The sequence below is a fragment of the Leptodactylus fuscus genome, chromosome 1, assembly GCF_031893055.1.
Source record: "Leptodactylus fuscus isolate aLepFus1 chromosome 1, aLepFus1.hap2, whole genome shotgun sequence".
Taxonomy (NCBI): Eukaryota; Metazoa; Chordata; class Amphibia; order Anura; family Leptodactylidae; genus Leptodactylus; species Leptodactylus fuscus.
Genome location: NC_134265.1, coordinates 198,946,832 through 198,955,074, shown reverse-complemented (window position 1 = coordinate 198,955,074; position 8,243 = coordinate 198,946,832).

The following is an 8,243-nucleotide window of genomic DNA, read 5'->3' as shown; positions in this document are numbered from 1 at the left end:
TATAAATTTGGTATCACCGCGTTCGTACTGACACGTAGAACACAGGTAACATGTCATTTGTACCAAACAGTGAACGCTGTAAAAATTAAACCCATAAGAAAATGGCGCAAATGCATTTTTTCTCCAATTGCACCTCATTCTGAATTTTTTTCCAGCTTCCCAGTACATTGCACAGCATATTGAATGGTGCCATTACAAAGTACAATTTGTCCCGCAAACAATAAGCCATCATGTGACTCTGTGAACTGAAAAATGAAAAAGTTATGGCTCTTGAAATGTGATGAGGGAAAAACGAAAATGCGAAACCAAAAAATGGCCTGGTCCTTAAGGGGTTAAAGTGTAACTTCCATTTATTTATTTATTTTTGTGCTGTTTTGTCAGATGGGGAAGGCTTTTGTAACATAATTAACCTTATCTAGCTTCCTTTTAATAGAAAACCAGCTGTAAATTTGTCACTAGAAATGCTCAAAGTATTGCCGGGGAGTCTTTCCCATATACCTGCACTCAATGCAGTAAGCAGAGCTGTAGTATTTGCCTAAGGGGAGTCACTTTAAATGGCCATATGTCCGGGTTGTCAAGAACTGCTGCATATAAAGCTTTAATTTCCAACTAGTGATACATAGTTAATATATACATAATATATAGGTTATTTTATAGTACTGCAAGCTCAGTTTTCATGTGATACCAAAACCATTTTTCTAGAATGTATAAAGTTTGAATTGTCCATCCCTTCTATGGAAAATGCTACAGCTCTGCATATACAGCTCAGAAAATTTATTTGGTTATAACCTCGCATCATGCAGCAAAGGCTTCTGGGAAGTCGGGCATGTTGTTCAGGGTGCTTGCTATAGAGGGCAGCATAACAGAGGCACTGTCTCCCTGTGTACATCTTGGGAGACAGATTTGCATATTCTTCCCATGTTCCCTTGCAGTGGAGCAACTATGGCTGTATAAGTCTCCTGAGAAGGTGGTCTCTCCCTAAGGAAAGACGTTATCCCCACAATCATATACAGCTCTGCATACAGGCAATACAGCAATAGTAACAGCTCAGTTAGAGGATTGCTAGATAGAATGTTGAGTGTTTTGGGGGTTTTTTTTATATTAAAATGACGTTAGGTTAATTTAAGTATATTACAAAAATGTTCACCAAACAACCCCTGTTATGACAGAAATTACTATAAAATGGGAGTTACACTTTAAGATCCTAGTATTAAGACATTAGCATCAATTGTGTTAACTAAAATATCTCCTCCAGCTTAACAATGATCACAGATGCATTTATTTTATTTTATTTTTTTAAAGTTGACCCTGGAAAAACGTCTGTCTTTGCAGACTTTGTGAATCATTCATTTTAGATAATTGAGATTTGAAAAAGATGAAATAAATAGTTTTTGGTTTTGTATCTTTTATTACATCCTTACGCTTTCCATGTTAGATCTCGAACATGCACCTCTATTTAATGGGGTTATAGCACAAAAAAAGTCACAGGATAGAGCACAAGTATATGATAGGTAGAGTCTGGGGTTTTGCTATGTTTCACTATATATTTTTATGGGTGGGAAGCAAAATACAGAATGCAGTGTAAAGTGTATGCATTTGTGGGGCACTGCTTTTGCTACATGTGGCCTTAGACCAAGTGGGCCATTTTTTCCATACTGACCACGGCAGTATGCAAGTGGCATAAAACTGTCAGTTTAGTACAGTTGCGATTGAGCTTTTCAAGAGCTCACAGCATCATAACTGAATTGTATGCACATGGTTGTGGTCGGTCTGGTGGCAGCCCACACACCTACCAGATGGAATATGGTTGCTTGCATGACCATTTAGGCTAAGGCCCCACGAAATGAGCCACAGCCAAAAAGTGCTGCTGAAAAAAGTATCAGAGTTTTTTCTGCAGTGCTTTTCATAGAAACTACAAAGTGTTTTCCTCTGCGGACTTTCTGTCCCTATTACACCTATACAGAAAATGCCAGCATTTCTGTAGCTATAATTGACATGCTGTGATTTACAAAAATGCCACATTTTTGGAAATTGCAGGGTTTCCGCTCCAGATATTTTTCTGTAATGTGTGGATGGGAGTATCCAGAATCCCATTCACTTTGCAGTAACTGTAACTTGCTCCATCCCAGCCTTAACGTGATTCAAGGCTGGGATTGGCCAGTCAGCAGCACAGTGTATGGCGATTTTCCTCCCTGGGACTGAAGTGAAAAGCACAAGTATTCAGGAAAATGCCTCTGTATTATAATGGGCATATCTTTGGTGGGTAAATTTGGTTCTCGCTACCCCACAACGCAGCCTAAGGAGGGATCCTTGTAGTTCTGACCTTACTAAGGGAAAACAGATTTAAATACTAAAACTAATGAACATAGGTGTTTCTCTGCATTGAAGTTAGCTTTAGACCATCCTATTCCTCTTTAGAGTAGTAACTCTACCTTCACATGTGCATAGAGTCTCTGTCTGAAATCCTGCACGTACAACTTTATTGACCACTGCTTTCAGTTAAAAAACAATAGACACCTATTTTTCCACTTATCCATTGTTTATGTCCTCCGATAGACCCAAACAGATAGCCGATGCTAGTGTGAACCTAGCATAATCTTGGTTTTTTATGAATTAAGAAAATACATAGTCGCACCCACATCACATGCTAGAACTGTCCATGTGTGACTAAAGCAGTAAGTCCTTGGATTAACCATTGCAAGAAGTACGACAGTTCTAAACAAAATAACTCAGTGCTTGTTTTTGAGACATACTTCCAAACCATTTTCCCTTCCCGATTTTTTTTTTCTATCTTTTATTTGGCAAAGGCTGCTGGCAGATGTGGCAGCTTTTTACAGAAGGCCGAGCAAGGAGGCTTTTGTCCATCTTTGTGAGCAGAGAAGAAATGACACCACTAGCAAGACCAAGCAAGGAACCATTACTACCTTAAGGCCCGGTTCACATCTGCACATTAGTTTCTGTTCGGGGAGTCCGCTTAGGGACCCCCTGAATGGAAAACTAATCCACATAAAAATGCTGTTACCTTAGGGAACCAGCAGACCCCTGATGTTAACCAGGGCCTAAGAAAGTCCAAATGGATTAGAACCCTTGTCTTGTGGGAAATATAGACTTTTCTTTGCAACTGTCCTTACAACAGCTAGGTGCCAGTGATGCGAATGTGAACTTACAGTTGATTCTTCAGTATCATCAGGCTGAAAGAGTCCAGTAAGTGTCAGGCTGAGAGAGAATTATAGATAGAGCTAGCCCAATGGCAGAGGACTAGCAGTATGGAAAACTTTCTGGTTACAGAGAAAGATGGGGACTTGGACATTTTGCTGCAGAGGGTTAAAAAAACCAAACTTGTAGGCAATATCATCTACCCTGTGAGCAGTGGGCACAGTATCTAACCTCAAAGTTAATTAGACACACCAGGACGTGCAGTAATGTCCTTGTGCGCATGAATAAACATGGCGGCTGCTCTGAAACAGAGTGGCTGCACTAGCCGCTGGGTCTGTGCTGTCTCATACAGCAGGGACCTGGCAGCATTGCCTGTGATCATTTGTCACTTGTTGCTCTCTTTAGATCATAGGTGTCATCATTAAATAATGTTGAGCTTGAAAAAGTGCTACCAGCATGAAATGGCTGTCACTCTCCTCTCCCAGGCGTGCCTCCTCCCGTATTGTATTTTACATGGATGTTTGAAATAAAGGTTTGAAATATTTTTATACTCTTCCAACGGTGAGTGCCCAGTTTTTTCTATTTTCTGGACATTAAATAATCTAAAGCTAGTTTGTAGCCCCCATCAAGGTAATAGTACCCCCACAATAACTAACCCTCCTGCTCTGATTCTGCCACTCATTAGTTCAAAAAACTTTTTTGCTTTACAAAACAGAGTAGGGTACAACAGAGAAAAAACCGTCTCACCTACCCATCCCTCTCACACAAAAAAACAAAAAAAACACAAAGATCGCCATAGAACCTCCACATTCAGAGAGATACAGAGGTAATAATACCACGTATCAGAAATCGCATTACTAACAATCAGTTTGGAGAGGAGGGAAGGGAGGAGGAGGGGATATATAACCCTTGGGACCACAACAGGCTCAATAGGGCACTAGTTCAGGTAGCACTTGGCTTTCTCCATCAAACGGGGTTCTCCTCATATGTGCAAAATGAAGACCCAGGGTATCTACCCATGGACATCATACAAATTTGACTTCTGTGTGTCGTTTGAAATATATCACTTCCAGGTACAGGTATACAGGAACAAAATACAACTAAGAAGAGACTAGGATTGAAAACAAGCCAACCGTCCCAATTTCCACGGGACATTCACGATTTCGGTGATGTGTCCCGCGGTCCCGGTTGGAGGGAGGTATGTCCCGATTTCAACTCAGATCTGCGTCCAGAGGACGCAGTTCTGAGTTGAACACATATGCGGCTAAAGCAAGGAGCTGTCACAGTTCAGCTCCTTGCTTCGCCACTGCACGTCGCCTACTGGCTGTGTAGACGGGATGTGATGACGTCACATCGTGTCTACAACTGTGTGAGAGAGAGGCGCGCAGAGACATGAATCTGGGGGCAGAGATGGAGGGGACATGAATCTGGGGGCAGAGATGGAAGGGACATGAATCTGGGGGCAGAGATGGAGAGGACATGAATCTGGGGGCAGAGATGGAGAGGACATGAATCTGGGGGCAGAGATGGAGAGGACATGAATCTGGGGGCAGAGATGGGGGACGTGAATCTGGGGGCAGAGATGGGGGGGACGTGAATCTGGGGGCAGAGATGTGGGGACGTGAATCTGGGGGCAGAGATGTGAGGACATGAATCTGGGGACAGAGATGGAGGGGACATGAAACTGGGGGCAGATGAAGGGTGTATATGAAACTGGGGGTGAGATAGAGGGGGAACATATAATTTACGGGTGACTGTAGGAGGATTATACTGTCAACACAAAAGTGGGCGGGGCTAAATTTGCAGTGGCACGCTACGCGCGCCGCACATTTTGTCCCTCTTTCAGTTCTTCAAAAGTTGGGAGGTATGGATGCAGACAGTGATTGAGGATATCGTACAGTTCGACTAGTTTGGTGAAAGACCAAAAAGGAACACACAGCACCCGGAGAGTGAGGCTCGGACTAACCCACCGGGGTACCAGTGAAACCAGGCTTTCAGGGGGCCTGGCTCCGGAGTCCATGTGCCTAAGCAAAACGCCACACTCGCAACCACAAAATTCAGGCATCATCTGTATCAGGAAACATGGGGCCAGGGAAATGGCGTGGCTTGTTTAGCAGTAACAGTAGAGCGGCATAGCTCCCGAGCGTCCCTAATTCAGCCATCTACCGCTATGCCCCTAAAGTGTTTTACTTAATAAACTTTCCCCCTATCACCCCCAATCTTATAAGAGCGGGGGTGATCATAGGAAAGTTTCACTACTGTACTCCGAAGGACCTGTGTGACGTCAGACGTCACGTGACTAGGGAGGTGTGTCTTAGTATGCCGACAGTGCAAGAAGACAGAGAGATGTGTGCTCTAAGGTACTGAGAGGGGAGGGGGATGTGAGAACCAGGGTGGAGAGTGTGTGTCTGTGTGTCTCTCAGTAACTTAGGGGCAGAGATGGAGTGGGAACGTTATACTGGGGGCAGAGATGGAGGGGGACATGAAATTGGGGGCAGATGGAGGGGGGACATGAAACTGGGGGCAGATGAAGGGGGATATGAAACTGGGGGAGAAATGTAGGGGGGACATGAAACTGGGGGAGAAATGTAGGGGGGACATGAAACTGGGGGAGAAATGTAGGGGGGACATGAAACTGGGGGAGAAATGTAGGGGGGACATGAAACTGGGGGCAGATGGAGGGGGGACATGAAACTGGGGCAGATGGAGGGGGATATGAAACTGGGGGCAGATGAAGGGGGATATGAAACTGGGGGAGAAATGTGTGTCTGTGTGTCTCTCAGTAACTTAGGGGCAGAGATGGAGTGGGAACGTTATACTGGGGGCAGAGATGGAGGGGGACATGAAACTGGGGGCAGATGGAGGGGGGACATGAAACTGGGGGCAGATGGAGGGGGACATGAAACTGGGGGCAGATGAAGGGGAATATGAAACTGGGGGAGAAATGTAGGGGGGACATGAAACTGGGGGAGAAATGTAGGGGGGACATGAAACTGGGGCAGATGGAGGGGGACATGAAACTGGGGGCAGATGGATGGGGATATGAAACTGGGGGAGAAATGGAGGGGGGACATGAAGCTGGGGGGAGATTAAACTGGGAACAACTGGAGGGGGCATTAAACCATGGAGGTAACTGGAGGGGGACCTGTCTGCCTCTTGTTGCCCCCAGTCAGTGGCGCAACTACCACCATAGCAGCGGTAGCAGCTGCCACAGGGCCCGGGACATTAGGGGCCCGGTGACAGCTGCTACCGCTGCTATCATTATGCTCGGAGGTCTTTTCGGACCCCCGAGTATAATGATCGGGGCCCCCTGTTGGTGGAATACTTTCCACCAACAGGGGGCCCGAAGCTGCAGCAACGGCTGAGACACAGGAGTTGCAGCTCTGGCTCCTGTCAGCGCTTCAGGACGCTCCCCCTCTCTCCCCCCTCCCTTTCTCTGCTGTCCTCTGCCCACCAATGAGAGGAGGAGGCGGGGCTTATCCCTGCCATCCTGCAAGAGCAGAAGAGGAAGAAGCTGCTCCAGGAAAATGAAACTGAAGATACACAGGTACGTACTGGGGTTACTATACTTATTACTATCAGGCATTTGGGGGGATTACTTGTGTTTTAGTAACTCCATGTGCCTCATATTAATAGCAGTTAACCCCATCATCTCCCTCACATTAACCCCTGTTTGCCTCACCATAAGAGTTACTGATATGTGAGACATATGGGGGTAATAGTGATGAAGATACTTTATTATTACCTCCATGTCTCTCACATATCAGTAACTCTTATGGTGAGGCACACAGGGGTTAATGTGAGGGAGATGATGGGGTTAACTGTTATTAATATGAGGCACATGGAGTTACTAAATTGTAATGCACAGGACCAGATTTTTTTTATCCACAATTTGTCCTGGTATAGCGGTCAGCGGTGACAGTATTTAGTCCTGTAGGGGCCACTAAGGGACATAATACTGTGTGCAGGGGGCCACTATTGGGTATAATACTGTGTGCAGGGGCCACTAAGGGACATAATACTGTGTGCAGGGGCCTCTAAGGGACATAATACTGTGTGCAGGGGCCACTATGGGACATAATACTGTGTGCAGGGGCCACTAAGGGACATAATACTGTGTGCAGGGGCCACTATGGAACATAATAGAGCGCGCAGGAATGCGTAGGAGGGACTCGGTCGAGATCTTCGGTGTTGGGGGGGCCCCATGTCAAAAGTTCGCCACGGGGCCCCGCCATTCCTAGTTACGCCACTGCCCCCAGTTTAATGTCACCCTCCAGCTACCCCTACGGTTTAATACCTGCATCTAGCTGCCCGAGTTTAATGTCCTCCTCTAGTTGCCCCCAGTTTCATGTCCTATTTCAGCTGCCATTAATTTATTGTCCCCCTCCAACTTCCCCCACTGTTAATGTCCTCCTCCAGCTGCTCCAGTTTCATGTTTAAACTGGGGCACCAGGAGAGGGACTTAATACTGTGGGGCAGTTGGAAGGGAACATTATAATGTGGGGACATATAATGTAAGGGTGACTGTAGGAGGATTATACTGTGTGGGAGCACATGAAAAATGAATAAAAATGGGTGGAGTCAACATAAAAGTGGGCGGAGCTAAATTTGCCACGGCACACTACGTGCACCACAAATTTTGTCCCTCTTTCTGTTCTTCAAAAGTTGGTTGGTATGGAGTGGGTCCCTAGAATCAATTCCACTGGTGGGCCCTACACATCCCAGCTTGACAATGAAAATCTGTGAAATGGTGTGGTACCAAAATGCTCATTATATCTCTTGATAAATTCTGTGAAGGGTTTAGTTTCCAAAATTGTGAGTCTTCCCTCTATTATACTGATCATGTGCATTAACCCTTCTGATGCCTCAGTCAAATCTGCCATTTTGGGGAGGATTGGGCAGCCAAAAAACCATGGAGAAGCAGCATGTCATCTGTATTTTTGTTCCTTTAAAGATCCATACCTGATTTTTAGCTTAATAAGAAAAAATCCCCACCAATAAATATACAAATCATGACTGAAAGATCCAGATTTCTAATATGGTGTCACTGTAATTCCACCAGGATGACAAAGACTAATGCAATACTA